The 21,302-nt window shown below is 42.3% G+C and overlaps 1 long non-coding RNA gene and 1 pseudogene across 1 annotated transcript; both read right to left on the bottom strand.

Moving 5' to 3' along the window:
• Nucleotides 1-4,913: 4,913 nt before the first annotated feature.
• LOC120889018 (uncharacterized) lies at nucleotides 4,914-16,867 on the bottom strand. The gene is made up of 4 exons (XR_013425225.1): nucleotides 16,600-16,867; nucleotides 7,094-7,189; nucleotides 6,585-6,663; nucleotides 4,914-6,195 (listed from the first exon to the last, which is right to left on the bottom strand). It is a non-coding gene; the product is annotated as an uncharacterized LOC120889018 (long non-coding RNA).
• Nucleotides 16,868-18,338: 1,471 nt separating this feature from the next.
• LOC101964803 (la-related protein 1B-like) lies at nucleotides 18,339-19,929 on the bottom strand (annotated as a pseudogene).
• Between the last annotated feature and the right edge of the window lie 1,373 nt (nucleotides 19,930-21,302).

Raw genomic sequence — 21,302 nt, 5'->3', positions numbered from 1 at the left:
CTCCCTGGGACTGCTGTGTCGGGAACGGTTGTGAGTCCAGGCTCGAGCTTGCAATAAAGACTCTTGTGTGATTGCATCGGATTCGGCTCCTGGAGGTCTATTGGGGTCCCACGAATCTGGCATTACAGTACCAGGGCGATACTGAAGACAGCAGAGAGTGTGACAGGAGGCAGAATTGGGTGACCCTGAAAGAAAGTCTCTCCCAAACTCCTGTCACCCCTCAGCATCCCTCCAGTCCATTCCTCACTCCAGGATTAAACTTTGGTCCCTTCCCTCACAGTTATCTCAAACCTGAGAAACTCTCCCCAAGGGGGGAGAAGGTGCTCACAACATGGAGGAGCTGGTGGGCTTGGGCCTTGCTCCCAGGGCACACGGCCAGCACGACAGGAAACAGGTGACTGGTGACTAGGGCAAAAGGGCTAAGCATGGGGGTGCTGAGGCTTCCCTGCTCTTGACTGGCAGCACCTCCTAGGACAGGAATCGTGACCCAGGCCTGGGTGGATGAGGTGGGGCTTTGCCCTGTGGCTAAGGAGGTGGCTCAGAATGCAGAATACACAAGGAAACAAACACAGTGGCTGGGGACTTTCTATAGCAGCCCTCTACTCCCTCCTTTGTGAGCTGGAGGGTGTCCTTTCACAATAACAGCCCCTCTCCCAAGGCCACTGCGGCCTGGATCATCCTTGAGAGCAGTTTCAGCTGAGTTGTCCCAAGGCGGGGCCTGCCTAGTGTGAGGATCCAACGGGAACTGCTGGCCACGGTGAGCGGGTGGGTGTTGCCCCCAACTGCCTCCAGGACTGGAAATTGGCTTGAAAGGGGACAAGGCTGAATATTCTCCTGGCACATCGGAATGGCTTGTGGTCTACTCTAGCCAGGTACAGTGGCCCCGGTCCTGTATAGTGACACAAAAGGCTGAGGCAGAAGGATTGCAAGTTCGAGGTCAGCCTCAGCAGCTTAGTGAGGCCCTGAGCAACTTAGGGAGACCCTGTCTCAAAATAAAACATAAAAAGGGCTGGGGATGTGGCCCAGTGGTAAAGTGGTTCAGTCCCCAGTACCAGAAAAAAAGAAATGGCTGTGCCCTCTACCAGGCTGTGGGGCCTGGGCTGTGCTTCAACCCAGCAGGGGAAGGAGGACTCTTGCCAGCCTTTCTCCCCTCTCATGGCTTCCATATCCTTCCATTCAGTGGGAAAAAATTCCCTGGGACATGCCCTTCCTCATCCCCAGTGAGCTCTGCTCCGTCCTTGGTCCCCCTAAATCCCCTGAGAGGAGGATGGGGATTTCCAGATTTTCCCATTGGCAGTCATAGCCCAACGTCACTCAGTCCAGCTGAATATCCAGTGAGTTGTCACAGTCCTGGTCACTCCCAGGCCCTTGGTGGGGAGTTGAAGAACAGGGATGGTGCCACCTGAGCAGCTGCTCTCACTCTGGGCCAGGTAATAGCTGAGTGGCAATAGGGATTCTCTCGGCCACGGGCTCTTGACCTTTCTTTGTGCCATGGATCCCCTTCTCAAAACAATATTTTTAAATGCATGAAATACGTAGGATGACAAAGAAAGTTGTACTGAGATCCAGTTATCAAAAAAGTTTCAAAAATTTTTTTTTTGTGGGATGTGATAATTCGTGGGTTTCTTTATTAGCACATCTAATTATAAGAGCTAGTGGTGGGCCTACTCACTACTATAAATCTGAAGTAGAGATGAATCTAAATGATGCTTTGGGACACCTACAGCTTTACAGGGATAGGAGAAGCTCTGTGATTTCTACTGGTGCTGCTAATATGACTAGAGTTTTCTAACTTCATTCCTAATGGAGAAAAGCGGGGTGAGTGGAAATAAAGTGGTGATATTTTTCGATCCGAGTTCATGGGCCTTGTGTTTTATGGTTCATGAATTCCAGATAAGAAGTCCTGGTCTAGATATTAAAACCTGGCCTTAGTCTTTTCTGCTATTCCTTAACATTCCAGATAAGAACACCTGTTCTAGGTATTAAAATGTGACCTTAGGTATTCTCTGTTAATCCTTAACAACACCTGACCCCTCCCTTTGTATGATAGGAGCAGGTAGGAAATGTGCTACTCTGCCCCAGGGTGCCTGCAACTCTGCCCCATTCCCTGAGCTTGGTACCTCTAACCAGGTGGGGATCAGTCTGCCTGGGGCATTTTTTTAAAATGGAATTTCAGAAGTTTTCTATGTCTAGTTTGCAACATGGTTAGCATGCTGCTGCCCTAAAGTACTTCCTATGAAGGCTCAGAGTAGGGACTGGGACCAGGCCCCTGTGTCTACCACCATGATGTTCTTCCCATGACATGGGGCATGGTTGCTTTCTTTTCTTTTCTTTCCTTTTCTGTCTTTCTTTCTTTTTTTTTTTTTTTGGTACTGGAGATTGAACTCAAAAACATTCTACCTCTGAGTTATATGCCAGCCCTTTTTTATTTCTATCTTGAGACAGGGTCTCACTAAGTTGCGTCTGGCCTTGACATTTTGATCCTGCTTCCTGAGGCATTAGATGACAAGTAACATGATCGCTTATTAAGGTTAATTTATGTTATTATTTTTTTCTTTCTGCATTACTGCCTGTCCTCCCAACCACCATAGGCACAAAAGTGCCACCAGACCTTGGGACAGACTCATGTTAAGAGGTCAAGAGAAGAAGTTGCCAGCAAGATACTTATTCTGGGCTGGGATTGTGGCTCTGCGGTAGAGCACTCACCTAGCATGTGTGAAGCAGTGGGTTTGATCCTCAGCACCACATAAAAATAAATAAAACATAGGGAATTGTGTTCAACTACAACTAAAAAAGTAAATTAAAAAGAAAAAAAAACCTGTTCCTCTGTTTTCTTAAATGTCTTACTAGTGAGAATGTTTTGCCTGGACTCCAGGACAGGGAAAGGTTGGGGTGAAGGAGAGAAGTGCTTTTGAAAAGCACCGTGGCTTAGAGAGGAGGTTTCTCCTGAGAGAAGAAGAACGAGGCCCATAAGTGCCTGGTTCATTTGGGACTCTGCCCAGCTCCCTGTCAGCGAAGTCCAGGAAGAGGCCAATGGGTGCACTCAGGGAGGCTGGAGCCAAAACTCAGGCTTCCTGGTCTTGGCTGAAACTCCTGTGTCCTAGGTGGGGGCCTGGGGCAGCAGCACCCTGCACCAAAAAAGCCCTGTGGACCTTCACTGTGGTCTTCTTTGACAGTTTGTCACCTACCATCAGCTCCTGTCCTGTCCTGCTTAAGGAACCCACACTTGGTTCAGGCTGCAGCTTGCTTGGGAAGGTGGGCCTTCCCTCCAGCTCCAGGGGGCATCCCAGGATGCTCTAAACCAAGGGGTGATTATTTTTTTTCTTTGCTAGTGATTGATTGAGGATTCACTTCCAGACAGAAGGACTTGGGAGAAGTCGAGGAAAGCGGGGACTCTTCCTCTTCCCCTCTGAATCACCCTGTCTTCCTGACATCTCCTCTTCGTCCTCCTCAGCAGTTCTGTTCTTAGCTCACCACGTCTCCTCCACCAAGGAAGGATTCCCATACTGGTTCTTCACCACTGCCCAGCTGTCTTAAGAGAAGATTCTGTGTTCTTCTCTCTGATTGCTCCCCCTGGCTCCTGAGCAAACACCTCACATTTGCCCTCAGTCTTTACCCTGCTTCTACCAAGACTCTCTACCTTCTCCAACAGTGTCTGCAGGACATCTTCAGGCCCTGCAACCAACCCTTTGCCAGGGAGCCCCTCTGCCATATCCTAGTGCCCTTCGGCTCTATTTCTCCAATTCCCACCACTGGCCTAACCTCCTCCCGCTGCTGATCCGACTCAGAGAGGGAGGCCCTCAGCCCACTGCATCTCCTTCTTCACCTGCCTAGCCCAGATCTGCCTTCGTTGGTTTTCTGCAGACTCCCACCCTGCGCCACCCCATCTCTTCCCACTTAATGTTCCTAAATAACCTGCCCAGACCAGCTCCCAATGGACCCTAACCCGGTCCCTGTGCCCTTCACCTTTGGGCTACTCAGATGGGCTATTTTGCTGGCCTCTGCCTGCTCCACCTTGCTCCCCTGTTCACCTATGTCTTCAGGAGCCCTGCGTGGGAATGCCCACACGTCCAGGCCCCTCTGTGCCAGCACCACTGCAGAGATTCTTCCCTCTGGGGTCTCCCTTTTCTTACCTGTTCTGTTGCCAGATTATTCTTCCTAATGCTACCGAGACATCTCATTCCCCCTGCTTAAAAGCCAGAGGCAGCTCCATCCTGCCTACAGGACCAAGGGCCTCCCCCTGCCCATCCAGGTCAGGGTTAGTCTGTGCAGTCAGAACACAACCTGCTCCTGCCTGCTCTGGATCTGCAGCCTCTTGGGGAGGGTCTGAGGTAACAGCAGATTGTGCCCTTAAAAGCATGGGCTTTGTATCCAAAGAGACCTGGGGTTGTGTCCTGAGTTTGTCATTTATTAGCTACATGTATCAATTGGAGTCCTTCTGAGAAAAAGAACCAACAGGAAATGTATAGAACCTGTGAATCCATCTAGCCATCCATCCATCCACCTACCTATCAATCAATCAATCAATCATCTTTCTATCTGTATTTAATCTCTATCTACTATTTATCAAGAGATATTTATTGTAGGGAAGTGTCTCACATGATAATGGGGGCATTAGCAAGTTTGAAATTCCTCAGGCAGGTCAGGCAGCCTGGAAACCCAGGCCCTGTTTGTTGCTGTCTTGAGTCAGAATCCCTTCTTCTCCTGGAGCCTCAACTTTTATTTTAAAGCTTTACCTGATTGCATGAGGCCCACCCACATTAGGGCAGGTAACCTGCTCTATTCACAGCCAACTGGCTGTAAATGTTAATCTCATCTGCAACATTTCCTCAGAGCCACATCTAGAAGATTATATAACCAAAGAGTCAGGCACAGGGCATAGCCAAGTTGAAACAGAAGTAACTATCACACCATTGTTTAAGAGGCAGGGAATTTTACTCCCCTAAGCAAATTTCCTTCTCCACAATAGAATCTTAGAGAAGCTGAGGCCATAGGACTAGTGAGGATTAAGGGCACACAGAGTGCAGTCAATGTTAGCTGTTCTACTGTTGATGTGTTTGCGGTAGTAAGTGCTTCAAAACACTGTGGACAAGACAATGCTCTTGGGAATACCAGAAAGGGCTGCTGTTCCCAAGCCTGTGCTCGACCTGCCTAGGTACAGTACCAACCCACAGAGGAGACCCAGCCTTATTCCCATCTAAGGCCCCATCCCAACAGGCTGGTCCAGAACCTTTAGTTCATGTGAAAATTTTCAAAGTAGAAACTCTTCCAGAATTCTTCACTGTTCTTTCTTGTGAGGAGAAGAAGAAAGTCTCTCCATTGGTTCTCTTCATCTTTGAGATAGTTCGGGCCTTGGAACAGTATGTCAAGAAGAATTGCATTTCACCTCTTCACCAGTCATTTCGTGTTTCATAAGAGAAGGATATTCATGCCAGTAAGCAACAAGTGGGAAACCAGATGATAGTTTTGTCCTTGGAGATCAGGAAAACAAGCTGAGATGGCTACATTGTGAAATGCTGTTACATCCAGAGAGAGTAACTGTTCTTAATGGAGTATCTCTATCTCTTGTCTCCCTTCCCCCTCCTGTCCCTCCTCCTCCTCCTCCCCCCACTCCTCTGTCACCTCCTCCTCCTCCCTTCATCTCTTCTTTAAATCCATTGTTGCTCACTGTCTGACTACCTCTATTGTGCTCAGCCTAAGCATCAATTTAAAAAAAATAGGTGCACTGGGATATGGGTCCGTCTGCTTCTCCCTGAGATCTTTCCATAGTTTCTACCCAACTCACTGGAATGTGACCAGGAGTCCACCTGCTGCTCCTGTTTCCTGTCCTCTTTCACAGTGAAATACCCCTACAGTCCTCTCTTAGAACTGGCAAAAAGGAGGAGTACTGGTCAAGTCTTTTGTAGAATATCCCTCACTTTGGGGTTTATCTGCTATTTTTCTCATGATGGGACTGCTGTAATGTGTTTTAAGGAGAAAGACCACGGGGATAGTGTTACTCTGATTAAACCCTTTCAAGTTTATATGCTCTCTATATGTTTTGTCACTGCTGATGTTGGCCTCCATCACCTGGCTCAGTAGTGCTTGCTCATTTGTTCCACCGTAAAGTTATTTTCTTTCCCTTTCCATACTAGTCTTCAGAAATAAGGCAGTAATCCCAGCCCACACTTGCAGAGGAGGTTTACCGTTGACTTCCTTGAGGAAGAAACAACGACATAAATTATTTGGAGACCTTCTGAATGGGGGAGATTTTTTTTCCCAACTATTTATATCTATGGACTCATGAATGTTTATTTTATACTTTGGTTTTATAGCCCTATAAATAACCTGATAAAAATAGAAATAAGCAATGATAAATAAATAATGAAAAGCTTTCCCTTTTGACTTGATTCATAGTTTTCTTTCATGGGAGTGGTGCATATTCCCTGAAGGGACCTGCAGATACCGCCTGTCACCAGATTGTCTACTCATCCATTGGGATGATAAGGGGAGGAGTCCTGCGGTGGTGGAGACATTTTTGTACTTCCTCCATTTGGGTGCTGATCCATCTACAAAGTCCAGGTGGGATGAGTATCCCCTCTCACCTGTTTCTCCTTTGTTGATTCTTTCCGTCTCTTCCATCCCTGGGCCTCTGGTGAGGGATGTGAGGGATCTTCATTCTCTCTGCATAAAATAAGAAAACTAAGTATAATAAACATCTTTCATAGCCAATACTGCTTTCTTTTTCTTTTTTCTTTTCTTTTCTTTTTTATGTTTTCTAGGTGCTCTCTTCTGGGTACTTTAAGTATATCAATCATTCTTCATTTTCACATAACTGTGAAGTAATTATCATTCCAATTTTACAGGTATGAAAACTGAGTCTCTGGGAGTTTAGAATTTTCCCCTACATGACTTTTCCCTTCGAAGTCTCCTCCACCAGTTCTTCTTCTCCTCTCCCTCCTAATGTTGGAGTGCCCCATTATTCTATCCTTGGTTGCCTTTTCTATTTATGCTCTTCTTTTAGGGCTTCTTCTCTCGTGGTTTAAATACCATCTCTCTGTTGATGAATATAAATGTGGGGCTCTACCCCCGGATCCTCCCGTGAAATCTCTACCTGTCTACACCTTCGCTTCAGTGTTTCACAAAAGTTGGATCTTCTGCTTCCAGCGGTGAGAGAGGAGCTGGTGTGGTGTTATAATCACTGTCAACCCTGAACAAAACAAAAAAACACAATTATCTGAAGGCACTTGAGTGATCCCAAGCAGGCAGAGGAGAGTTATAATCACTGAAAGAAGAGAGCCACAGTCAGGTAAGGTTGGTGATTGAAAGGATTTTGCTTGAGGGCACTCTCCAGAAGTAGTAGCACAGGATGGCCAGATTTCAAGTATAAAGCTGCAAGTCTTACTGGTTTGACAAGTCAGAGAAGGGGGTTTGGAAAGGAAATCCAAGAAAGGAAGAAGCCACCGAGGCTTCTTAAAAGTGCATATAAAATTTGGACAAATCCTTGGCTGACTCCTGACCTATGAATGAGTAGGGGATTCCACAGCCAGTCCAGCAGGAAGAAAACAGAATGAAACCAAAAAACAAAAAAGAAGAAAGAAAAAAGTGGAAGATGAAAGAACTGAACAGAAAGCTTAGTGGCTGCCCATACCAGGGGACACAGAAATTTTATGCCTGCCAAGTTAATTTCCTGGAAATAAGACTCTTTAGAGAAAGATAATAAAATCCAGATTCTCTACACTGTGTTATCTATTATGTCCAGTATAAAAATTTGTTTTTAAAAATTATTCTGCAGAAAAATCGAGGTGGCCTATTGCACAATTCTAGCGCCCACCTAGCTCTCACCCCATCTCCCCTGAGTTGGCCATTTTATCCTCAACCCTAAGACCATGTGGTCTTCTCAGTGCTGTGCCAGCCCCAGACTCCTTCCAACTTTTGTAGTTAGAGCTCTCCTTCTCCTTCTCCTTCTCCTCCTCCTCCTCCTCCTCCTCCTTCTCCTCCTCCTCCTCCTCCTCCTTCTCCTTCTTCTTCGAAAACCCAGAAAAATTATTCCTGTTCAAGGGGGAAAGGATCTTTGGTTCCCTTCTCACTATGTTCTCAGCAGTGAATAATATTTTTTTTAAATGGCTAAACTTGCCAACAAGAAGGAAAATGTGACCCATAATAATAAAAAAAAGCAGTCATTTGAAATCTTTCCCAAAATACTTCATATATTAGAATCAGTAGGCAGAGATTTCAGAGTAGATACCGATAGGTATGTTCAAGGATTTAAAAGAAACTATAGTCATAATGAAGGAACAGATGGGCAACTTCAATGGAGAACTGGAAACTATAAGAAAGAACCAAACAGCAATTCTCACTAGATAAGTTGAATAGAATATTGAAAATGAAAGAGGAAAGAGTGAACTTGAATACAAAGCAATAAAATTAAAACTACCTGAATAGCAGAGAGGAAAAATAGTTGAAAAATATGCATATCTTCAGTGAATTGTAGAATAATGTCAAGTCACCTAACATATATTTAATTCCTAAAAGGGACCAGGAGGTACTGCCTGACACCAGATAAGAGATCTAAAGGATCTAAAAGGCTAAGAGATAGATAATGGGATAGAAAAATATTTTAAGTATATCTATTATTATTATTTTTTTTGTGGTCTGGGTATTGAACCCAGGGCTTTGTGCATGCAAGGCAAGCATTCTACAAACTATATTCACAGTCCTGAAATCTTTTACCTAGAGCAAATATAATAAAATAATGCAAAAGAAAAATTAAAATAGAAATAATTATAGAAATATCCAATTAACTCAGATGAAGGCAAGAAAGGGAAAAAATATATATGTTATTATACATAAATATGTATAATATATACATAATAAATTGAATAAAGAGAAAGCAGAAAATGGAAGACCTAAATCCAACAATATTCATAGTTATATTAAATATAAATGGCTTAAATACTTTCAAGTAAGGACTGAGATTGCTATAGAGGGTATATAAAAGTAAGGCATGACCTTTTGCTGTTCATATGAGAAGCACTTTAAATAAGGCATGGATAGATTAAAATAAAAAGACTGAAAAATCATGTTCTATGCAAACAGTAAGCATAAGATAGCTTGAGTGATAACAGTACATTCCACAAAAAATATTTCAGGACTTGAAGTGTTATTGAGATAAAGAAGTATATTCATAAGATAAAAGGATTGATTTTCATCAGGAAGACAACAATCATAAATGTGCATGAACCTAATACCAGAGCTTCAAAATGTCTGAATACTGGTAGAAATAACAGTGAAGGAAAGTACATATATATCTATATCATTTTCTTACATTTTGTATTGTTAGTATCCTCTTTATGCCAAAGCCAATGTCTCGGCTTGGCACCAGAATCACGAGCCACCACACAGCTTTGTAGGTTCAAACATCAATTCTTTATTCCAGCTCTCACACCGCCTCTATACAGGTCCAGGGGCAATCTCGTTCTGCCGTCTACCCGCACAATTCACCTACTCCACGAGGCTCTCTCCAAATCCCATTTTAATCTCACGAGAACTCAACGGGAACAAGCAACAGGAACACCCTAATCCCAGCAATAATCTTCAACCTCTAACTTCCCTAAAACCCATTATCTTAAACTGGCAACGCCTAAAACTCAAGGAGCCGGTTACTTCCTCAAACCTGATCAGCTCTAAACCCGGATCCGCCTTGGTCCTTGAGCAAGGTCACCTTATTAAAGCATGCATGCAATGTCCCATCGAATGTCCTCTAAGCAGCATGGGGTACGCTTGGCAAGGAAATTTCGATGCGTCATTCCTACTTGGTAATGGCCCTCAGCATCTTTAATGTATTTATTTTGTTTATTCTGAACTCTCAGTTCATTCATTTTATTTCATCACCTTCTAATGGCATCTGTCATCCAGTTGCTTATGCGTTTTTTTAAATGTAGATTATTATTTTTTTAACCTTTATTTATTTATTTTTATGTGGTGCTGAGGACTGAACCCAGGGCCTCACATGTGCTAGGCGAGTGCTCTACCGCTGAGCCACAACCCTGCTGTTTTAAAGAGATTGTGCTCCTCAGCTGCCTCTTTAGCTTGGTCTGTGAACTTTTATCTCCTGGCTACTCTGTCCAATAGCAAGCCCTGGGGAAGGGTTAACACCAGATCTGGGTCTATATCACAATAATGAGTTGAAGGGTGTGAGCCTCAAGGGAGGGTTGTAATGGGGGAGAAGGAACACTAAGTCAGAGAGCCTGAGACATGAAATAAATCCGTGCCATCCACATTCAGATTGAGTTTTCGTCTCGACCCCTCAGGAGGAAGCACCTGAGACTGTGTAGCATCTCACTCTGCAACCCAGGGCTGCACTGCTGATGCCCCAGGCTCAAACCAGCCCCATGCAGTGTTAACAAGAAGAGTTGATAGTGGGCAACTGTGCCTTGTTTCAGAAGAGGTTCTCCTAAAATGCTCCTCTATGTGTGAATGTTTGCTGGGTTTGAGTGAATGACCTTTATCAAGTTAAGGAAATGGTTTTCTCCCCTAATTTTCTGGTTTTTAAAAAAATTACAGGTGACTGTTAAATTATATTAAATGTGGTCTCTGTAAAGATGATTTTTTGTTGTTTTCCTTCCTTAAATCTATTAATACAATGAATACGTTAAATAGATTTTCTAATCCTTACATTCCCATGATAAACTCTCCTTGGTCATAATTAACACACACACACACACACACACACACACACACACACACACATTTATAAGTGACTTGAATGTGCCATTTTCCTTCCCCATACTGATTTCAGTTGATTAATTCTAAAAAAAAAAAAAAAAAGGTATATTATGTCTATAACATGATTTTGGAAGCTCTCTTTCTTACCTGGAAGAGTTTATATGTTTGTGCAATAATGAAACGATATGTTCTTTACATGAGTAGAATAAGAGGTTATTAAACCAAGAAGGATTGGTTTAATAATGCAGAATGGCCTATTAATCCAGAAAGGATTACTATTAAACTATTTAGGCTGTGTGTGTGTTTCGATTTTCAGTTAATTTTCTTGGTTATTGGTCTGTTTAAATTTTCCATTAATTTTGTATACTCCACTAGGAATACTTTTGGCAGTGAGAACCCAAAGCCTAATGTTGATCTAAGCAGAGTCCTCCCCCTCGCTCCCACCAACCCGGCAGCACTCCAATGCACACCACTATCAGGAATCCAGAGGGATGCTCCAAGGCTGGTGCAGATAAGCAGGGACACAGGATGCTTCAGTCTTTTCACTTTGCTATCTTCAGGCATTAGCTTGTCACTTTGTGGTCAGAGTTGGCCGCCATCACCCCAGGGACCCCATGCATCAAAACAGAAAAGATTTGGGAAGCTTTGTCTTTTCAGCAGTGTCAGAATTGGGAGCCACCTCTCCTAAGACTGATGTGTACCTGGTATAAATAAAAAAATAAGAATAAATCAGAGTTCTCTTGGAGTGTTCACATTAAAAAAAAATGGTTATTAGGGCTGGGCTTGTGGCTCTGTGGTAGAGCACTTGCCCAGCATGTGTGAAGCACTGTGTTCGATTCTCAGCACCACATATAAATGAATGAATAAAATAAAGGTTTATCAACATCTTTAAAAAAATAAAAGAAATTTTTAAAAAACATGGATGTTGAAGAAATAAAGACTGTCAATTGGTTTTGGTTAATTGCCGTTTGTAGGCAATTTGATTGATTGATTGATTTAGATGTACTAGCATAAATATTCTTATAGTTTTGGCTTAAGATTTTAAAAAAATCTCTGCTCTGTCTCTAGTTATGTCTCATTCATCTTTTCTAACCTCATTCTTGGGGGGTCTTTCTCTTAATGAATTTTGTCAGAAGATTTTTTTTAAGTCCTTTAAATCAACATTTGTTTCTATGGATACCTTCTACTGTATATTTATTTCTTGTTTTCTTTTTAAAAATTATTTTCTGCTTTTAGATTTGTTCTTTTTAAGGTTTATTCTACTGTATTTTTTCCAGCTTCTTAAAGTGGATGCTTAGCTCATTATTTTTCAGTTTTTCTCCTTTTCTGTTACAATTGGCCCTCCTTATCAGTGTGTTCTATACCCACAGATTCAACCAAACATTGATCAAAAATAGTCAGAAAAAACTTACAACTGTACTGAACATTTGCAGACTTTTTCTTTCAAGTATGCCATAAAGAATATAGTGTAATAATAATTTACATGACATTTATATTGCATTAGGTATTATACATAATCTAGGAATAGTTTAAAGTATACAGGAAGATGTGCATAGGTTACATGCAAATACTACACTGGCTTATGTGAGATGGGCACTCAAGGATTTGGGTGTATGTTGGGGTGTCCTGGAACCAACCCTCCTTCAATAATGAGGGATTACTGTATGTATTGAAGACCATAAATTCGCTTGTGAGCTACATCCCATAACATTTGCTATGGCTATCTTAATTTTACATTAATCATTTTTTTTCTAAATCTTCATATGTTTGGACCCATACATTATTTATAGTCATTTTTACATTTTCAAACTTGCAAATTTATCTTTTTATTTTTCATTTCAAATTCAATTGCACTGTGTCAAAGAACATGATATGTAGCTAAGGATTTTTAAAAATAGACTATTTTTGCAAAAATTGAAAAAAATTATAGAAAAATTGAGCAGAAAGTACAGAGGGTTCCCATGCACCATCATTTCCCTCCCCACACACTTTCCCCTATTATGGTCATCTTGTGTTGGTGTGAAAGGATATGTGTTCCAATTGTTGAAATAATTGATAAATTTTGATTAACTAAAGCTCATAATTTACATTAGGATTCCTTCTCTGTTGCATAGCTCCATGGGTTTTGACAAATACATTATGTCATCTATCATCACGGTGTCATGCAAAATCATTTCTCCATCCTAAAAGCCTGTGCTCTGCCTGTTCACTGCTCCATCTTCCTGCACCCCTGGCAACCATTGATCTTTTTACTGTCTTTATAGTTTTGCCGTTTTCAAAATGTCATACAGTTAGAATCATACAGTATGTAGGCTTTTAATTCTTTTTTCTATACATCTAAAGTTCCTCTGTGTCTTTCCACAGCTGAATAGCTCATTTCTTTTTAGCACACTGACTCTGTTGTAAGGATGTACCAATTTGTTTAGCCACTCATAGAGGGGCATCTTATTGACGTCCATTTGGGGACAATTATGAGTAAATCTGCTATCAACATTTGTGCACAGGTTTTTGAGGCAGCAGGAATTTTTAACTCATTTGGGTAAATACTGAGAAGTGAAATTGCTGGGTGGTATGGTAAGTCTTTGTTTAACCTCATATGAAAATGCCAAACTATCTTCCCAAGTGGCTATACCCTACCAGCAGTGAGGGTTCCTCTTGCCAGTATTTCAGATTTTAGCTAGTCTAAAGGCATTTAATGGTATCTTGCTTTAATCTGCATTTTTTTAAATGATATGTTGTGTTGAACAACTTTTCATAGCATATTTGCATACTGAATATCCTTCTTGGTGAGGTATCATCTGTTCAGAGCTCTTACCCATTTTTAAATTGGGTTGTTTACTTTCTTTCTTTTTTTTGGGGGGGAGGGTTGGGGGGGGGTTCCAGGGATTGAACTCAGGGGCACTCAGCCACTGAGCCACATCCCCAGTCCTATTTTGTATTTTATTTAGAGACAGGGGCTCACAGAGCTGCTTAGTGCCTTGCTGTTGCTGAGTCTGGCTTTGAATTTGCCATCCTCCTGCCTCAGCATTCCAAGCTGCTGGGATTACAGGCATGTGTCACTGTACCCAGTGGGTTGTTTACTTTCTTATTATTTAATTTTAAGAATCTTTTGTATATTTTGGATGCATACCCTTTATCAGATATGTGTTTTACAAATATCTTCTCCTAGCCTGTGACTTATCTTTTCATTGTCTTAACAGTTTTTCACAGAGCAGATATTTTCAGTTTTAAAGAAGTCCAATTTATCTTTTCTTGTATGGATGGTACCTTTGTTATTATACCTAAAAATTTACCACCAAACCCAAAGTCATGTAGGTTTTCTCCTATGTGATACTGACTTGAAATGTGTGTGGTTTTCATTCTTCTTCAGAGCCTATCACTCTTTCAACTTCATTTTGGAAATTTATGGGCCATTGAAATCAGTTTTCCACATTTTAGCAGTCGCATTGCCTTGTTTCTCAGGTACCAGTTGTCTTCTCGCCTTAGCAATCATCCTCCTGAGTCAGCAAAGGCCCATTACTTTTTCAGTTTTCTGGAGTGTCTGGTCTCACAGCTGTGTTCTCTGGCTTTAGGACAGAACCATCACTTCACCTAATCCTCAGAACATCGCCATTCAAGGTCTCAAAGGAAGGAAGGTGAACGTCACAAAAGGTAGAAGGCACTAGTTTCCTAAGGCCGATGAGAATAGACTGTAATTCCTGTCTGTTTGACTTAAATTCAGACACAGTGCTCACATGTTAATCAACCGTTTCTTTATTGTTTTTTCTTGCAGCCTGAGCCAGGAAACTTTTATAACAAAAGGGTTTCCATTACCCACTGCCAAGTGGCAACATCTTTCATATCAGAAGGGACAATTCAACTGGTTTCTTCAGCTTTGCCTTTTCTTCCTGGGATTGATCATTTGCATTCCCACAATATACTTTATCGCATTTGAAAATAATGTTAGTATGAAATGCATTTGAAGGACTTGTTAAGTCCTGGATTTTGTAAATAACTACTGGTTCTGATTAAGTATGCTGCTTACAAAGACAACCCACTGAACAGTTCATGTAATTTCTGTCTGATGTGTTTAATTTTGACCAGCTAAGACAAAGAGTATCTATGAGTCTCCTAAGCTAGGTATCAAAACAAATTACCCCAAACCAGGGGGCTTAAAATAACAGAAATTTATTCCCTCACAGTTCAGGAGGCGAGGATTGGGAAATCAGGTGCTGGCAGAGCTAGGCTCCCTCTGAAGGCTCTAGGCAAGGCTCCCTTGTCCTTGTCCTTGTTTCTAGTGGCTTCGGGCAGTCCTGACAGTCCTTGATTGATGGCTCCATTATTCCAATTTTTTGTCTTTTGTCTCCCCGTGGTCACCATCCTTCTGTGTGCCTATCTCCAAATCTCCTCTTTACAGGAACACCCATTGCTTGATTTAGGGACTGCCCAACTCCAGTGTGACTTTATCTTAACCTGATGACATCTGCAAAACTGTATTTCCCATAAGGTCACAGTGACAGAGCTTAGGGTTTAGGACTTCCACATACTTTTTTGGGAGAGAGTTCAGCTCACTACAGTGTTTTCATATACAACACCAAAAGTACAACTGTAAAAGATAAGTTAGATTTCATGATAGCACAGTGATGTGACAGGCCTGGGGCATAAAAATAAAATTCAGAGTAAGGTGTGGTGGCACATGTCTGTGATCCCGCCTATTCAGGGGGCTGAGGCTAGAGGATCACAGGTTTGAGGACATGACATGCTGGGCAACCTTTTTTTTTTAGAAAAAGGAAAAATGAGTTTTATTGCTTTGCTAGTCAAGAGAAACACAAGACACTCCTGTTCCAGGGGCTTTGATTCCGCCCAGCAGCAGGAACAAGGAGCTTTGAAAGGGGTGATTCAAAGGCTACATTCCATGTGTTCTCTGCTGGAGTTGGAATTCACTGGTTAATTTGGGAGATAATCATTTCTGAGATCTTCTGGTGCCATTCCCCAAAGTCTGGATTATTTCATTCCTAGGGTGGGTGTGTACTCAGGGACAGATAAATCTGCCTGAGATAAGGAAGAAAGGTAATGTGTTCCCCTGAGGTTAGGAAGAGGGAGAGATTAGGGAGGAGCAGGGAGAGAGGAAGAGAAAGAAACATGTCCATCTTAAAAATAAATTTCAGTGGCAGAGCAGCAAGGGCTATATTCAAAGCACAAAGTGGACCACTGTGACGTTTCCCCCACTGTCAATTTCTATGGGAAAATAGGTGATGACATCTCCAAGATGCTTCTTGCTGAAAAAGCAGCCTAGGCAATTTAGTGAGACCCTGCCCAAAATCAAATACCTCAGTGCTACAAAAATAAATAAATAAAATTCAGAGAAAACATGCTAAAGAGAGAAAATCAGAACAAAACATGCTCGAGGAAAAACAACTTGAATTGTGTGTGTGTGTGCCTATATCTTTGAAGAAGGGCTCATAGCTTATAGTGTACAAGCGTATAGCTTATAGAAGGGCATCTCTGGACTGAGAATGTGCCTAATCTAAACCTTAAAAGAGAAACAAGAACTAAATATGCTTGACTTTAACCCTGAAAAGAATAATTAAGGCCAGAGGCCACGTACATGCCTGTAATTCCAATGGCTCCAGAGGCTGAAGCAGGAGAATCCCAAATTCAAAGCCAACCTCAGCAATTTTGTGAGGCCCTGTCCCAAAATAAAAAATGTAAAGGGCTAGGGATGTGGCTCAGTGGATAAGCTCCCCTGGGTTCAATCCCTGATATCGAATAATAACAATAATAATAACAATTATTGAACCAATCTTCAATATTGACTTAGGGAAGCATCAACGAGTAAGGTGGACAACAAACTACTCCAAGCTGAACACCAGGTGGGGGAACCCTGAGGGATGGAGCCTCATAACCCGTCACCTGTCGATTCCTGAAAGGCAACACCCGTGCTGGGCCGTAATTCCTGCTTCATCTTCTTCCTCTTGTTCTGCCTCATTGTTGACTGGTCAGTGTCTGTTGACCCTTCTCTTCTGAGTTACAGGTTGGCATTTCCCTCCATCGTTTGCCAACATCTCAAAAAGTGCCAACTGCACCATTGTGCCACACAAGACCCTGGCAGAGCCCAAGCAGGGAAAGACGAGGAGCTCTGTGGGTGTTGTCTGGAAAGAGTGTTCACAGCTGGGACACAAATCTTTCTCTCCAGTTCAGGGCCATACGAGGAAAGTTTGACCTTGTTCTGAATTCCTTAGATTAGCCAGGGGCGAGTCATACTCGTTGGTGATGAATGAGGGTTCTTCTCAGGTAGCTATGTGCTGACCACCGATCCAAGGAAGGCCCAGGCATGCTTTCAGGACTGCTTTACGTCCCGGGAAATTGAGGATGGTAACTGCACTAAAGATTAGGAACTCAGCCCCCTCCCTCTGGGAGTTCGGTGACCAGGAGAGTATTTAGGTTCAGGGACCCTGGGCCCCAGGGTTTTCCTGACCTGATGTGACTCACATGCATCCCTCCTCTTGTCATCCCTGGTGATTGGGCAGTGAATGGGAGCACTGGAATCTCCCTTGATGTTGCTGTGCACAGTGCTGCCTTCTCTGTTCTGTAGCCTTTCTTAGAACTCCTAGTGATCTTGGGTCCGCCTAAGCTTGTTGTGCTTGCTGAAGATGACTGAGAAGCTGACACGGAAACCCGCTCGTGTTGTGATGTCTCAAATCTCAGTATTAGAGATTGCAGCTGGTCTTTTAAAATGTTGAACGTCATTGACTAATCAGAAGATCAATAACATATTCATCATCTCTGGAGTTGACATAGATTTTTCAAATTCATTTATTAATTCTAGTAGGAGAATTGCAATTCCACCCACTCCTGACCTATCATTTCATTGTGATGTCTTCCTAAGTTTCCTCACACAAACCAGAACAAATACTCTCGTACGTTCTTATTATCCCCCATTCTCCCCCCTCCTTTTATTTTATTTTTTATTTTTTGATTTTATTCTTGTAATTTTATTAATAATACATAAATGGTTAATGGACAGGCATCATCAACTTGACTGACCTAAATTAACTATCCCTGTGGAAAAAGTATTTTCTATATTTATCCAACTTACCAATGATTGTTCATAAGCTGGTTAAAAATGTCATCTTGGACCCAAGTTTACACAATAAATAAATCTAAATTTAACAATCAGCCATTATATCTTTAAACAAACAAACAAACAAACAATGTTACATTTCTTCAACTTTTTAAAACACTTGCCCCCAAGTTGCTTGCTGTGATTAGAAGCACAGGGCTGACAAAGAAATATGAGATAAAAATTTCTGTGAAACTGTCCATCATTAATGCTTTTCTGACGGGCAGGACTTATACTGATGTATCAAAAATACATTTTGAAGAATAATGGAAAAAAATACCCTTGTTTATTTCTTCAATTTCTTACCCCTTAAATGTCCACATTAATAAATCTTACAGTCCCTGTGAAACATCTTAACACGTGAGTTATGCAATGTTCACCATGGCAAAGGGCAGACCAAGAGCCAAGGGCCTGGCAAGCTGTGAAAGGCTTCGCCGTCCTCTCTTTCTCTGCTTTATTGACCTGGACACAAGTACATGTGTCTGGAAACAAAAGACAGAACCTTGCAGTATTTCCTCTGTGATAATAATTAGCTTCCTCTGCAAATAAAAGTAGCCACTCCGTCTAAGTCCAGTCACACAGAAAAGGGCAGGCAGCTCCTGGGATACCAATAGTGGTCCCCGGCTCTGTATCCATCGTGGCAGAGGGGGTCATCTCCACTGTCGTGCTGCCCGGGGGTCGGCAGTGGACACTCTCACATGGAAGGCAGTCTGGTGGCTTCCATCTCTGCAGCCCGGTTTGTTCCAGTATTTACAATGCATTTCAGTGAGCCACCTGCGCCACTGCACATCCCCATCAGATGACAGCCAGGGCCTCAGTAGATCATCGCCCTGACTGTATGTGAGCAAAAGTCTTGGCCTGGCACAAACTCCGGACAATCGATCAGCCCAGAGAAGTCAGTCTGTGGCACGCTTCTGGGTGGAGGGGCCCGAGATTGGCCATTTTTCTGGTTCTATCTTTTTCCTCATTTTTTTTTTTTTTTTTTTAGAGAGAGAGGGGGGGGACAGAGAGAGAGAGAGAGAGAGAGAGAATTTTAACATTTTATTTATATTTTTTCTTAGTTCTCGGCAGACACAACATCTTGGTTGGAATGTGGTGCTGAGGATCGAACCCGGGCCGCTCGCATGCCAGGCGAGCGCGCTACCGCTTGAGCCACATCCCCAGCCCCCTTTTTCCTCATTTTCTCATCCGCAACTTCTACTTCTGTGCTGTCCTTCAGGGCCTCTAAAATGAGATTAAGGTTTGTGAGAGCCTGAACGCGGTGAAATCCAGCAATCAGGGAAATAGGCAGGAAACCTTGCTCATCCATCTTTCTCCAAAGAAAGAAGTCAGGTTCCAAGTCTTCTATACCGAAGTAATATTCAATTTGATGCTTATTATACTCTTTAAGCAATGCTTCTTCCACAGGATACACCTGTACACCCGTACCGTCATCATAGTAATACATCATCGTGGTGTTGATTTCTGTTTGAAATGGCTGATCCCTCCTTTCACCATGCTCTCGGTAACCATACGAATAATCAAAGTTTACTCGAGGGTTTCCTCTGCCTGGTCCTCTTCCCCATCCACGTCCTCTTCCTCCACCTCTGAAGGAACCTCGGATATTACCCCCCTCACTCCTCACATTGGACACTTCATCCTGATCATCTCTTTTTTCTCTGTCTCGCCTCCAACTTCGTGTGTCATTTCTCCTGTTGTTATGGGATGACTTATTTGCTTCAGGTTGACACCAAGAGCTGTTCTGGGATCCAGGTCTCTTTTGACTCTGGTCTTTCATCGTCTAAGTGCAGTGGTACCCACTTGTGTTTATTAATCTCTTCTGCTGACTGCTTGCTGGGCCTCGTCCTCACTCACATTTTCAATAGGACCATCTAATTTTGTTTCCCTGTTTTCTTTGCTCTCACTGTTACTCCTCTTTTCAACCTTCTCTTCTTTTTCTTTTCTAATTTGTGGCTACTTATTTCCTTGGCTGATGACACTCTGAGATCCAGTGCTCACTAACTCTCCTGGTGTTGGCCAGTTTGTCATATCACTGAAATCATTGGCCTTATTGGGTTTCTTTGTCTTGAGTTTTCCTGCTTTAATAATTTTGGGGGAACTGAGTTCGGCTGCCGCCTCACCGGGCCACACGGCAGCCGACTGACTCCCCCTTCCTTTTAATTAATTAATTAATTAATTAATTAGGTACCAGGGATTGAACTCAGGGACACTCAACCATGGGCCACATTGTTGCTGAAAGCTTAGTTCTTGTCCCTGATGCCAATACAATGATGAGGAGATGATTTTGAGAAAAAAGAAAGTTTTTTGCTTTGCTAGCAAAGGAGAAACACAGGGGACTCCTGTCCCCAAAGTTGTAATTCTGCCCATCAGCAGGAACAAGGATTTTTAAAGAGGTGATTCAGAGAAAATGAGATTAGGAAAGAGAGATTAAGAAGGAAAAGATCAGGGAAAAGAAGATCAGGGAGGAGAAGGTTGGGAAAAAGAAAAAAACCATGTAAGTTTCAAAACCACAAGGGATATAATCAAAGAATCTAGTGAACCTTTGTTACAACAGCCCCAGCCCTATTTTGTATTTTTTTTTAGAGACAGGGTCTCACTGAGTTGCTTAGTGCCTCGCTTTTGCTGAGGCTGGCTTTGAACTTGCGATCCTCCTGCCTCAGCCTCCAGAGCTGCTGGGATTACAGGCATGTGACACATGCCCAGAAGCACCTTATACTTTTTACAAAAGAACAATACTCCATTGTATGCATGTATTTCCATTGATGGACATTGGATTATTTCTACCTTTTTGCTACTGTGAAGAGTCCTGACATAAACATTTGCATACAAAAATTGATTTGAGTACCTATTTTCAATTCTTCAGGGTGTAGGATTGTTGAGTCCTATGGTAGTTCTACATCCAACTTTTTGAGGACATGACAAAAGTTAAGAGTTAAATTGTAAAGGCATTTGACTCAAATTGGAAGAGAAAAAGTGCAGGCCGAAAGGGAGGAGAAAGGGCACATAAGTCATGGATTCTTCTTTGATAAAGAAGTTTCCGTGTGGTTTCCTAAAGAACCAATGCAGTTAAGGTCATATTTGTTATCTTCGTAAATCTTGGAGAGGAGATTCAGAATTAAGCAGGTTTAGAGATGACATTAGATGAAGTGGCAAGCAAGAAGCGACCAATGTCAGGAAGATGTCATGAACCAGTATGATGGGCAAGCACATTAGCAGATGAACTACAGTTCTTGGGGGAGCAAACATTTGGAAAAAGCACCAATAAAGTGTGAGGATATGAACTTCAAGTTATTGCTAATGTAAGATGACAACTTTCCATCATAAATGATTATCACCACAAGAAATAACTTCAGCAAGATGGGAATTATTACCCATGTCTGGGAAGAACAGTGGACAAAAGGTACATCCTCCTCTTGTAGCATATTTGAAATGTCTGGTCATGATTCAGGTGTCCAGAAAACTCAAACTTTATTTTTATTCTTTCAACTGATTT

Source organism: Ictidomys tridecemlineatus, chromosome 8 (assembly GCF_052094955.1).
Source record: "Ictidomys tridecemlineatus isolate mIctTri1 chromosome 8, mIctTri1.hap1, whole genome shotgun sequence".
NCBI lineage: Eukaryota > Metazoa > Chordata > Mammalia > Rodentia > Sciuridae > Ictidomys > Ictidomys tridecemlineatus.
Note: the sequence above shows the minus strand (reverse complement) of the source record. Positions and strands in the feature narration are given on the sequence as shown.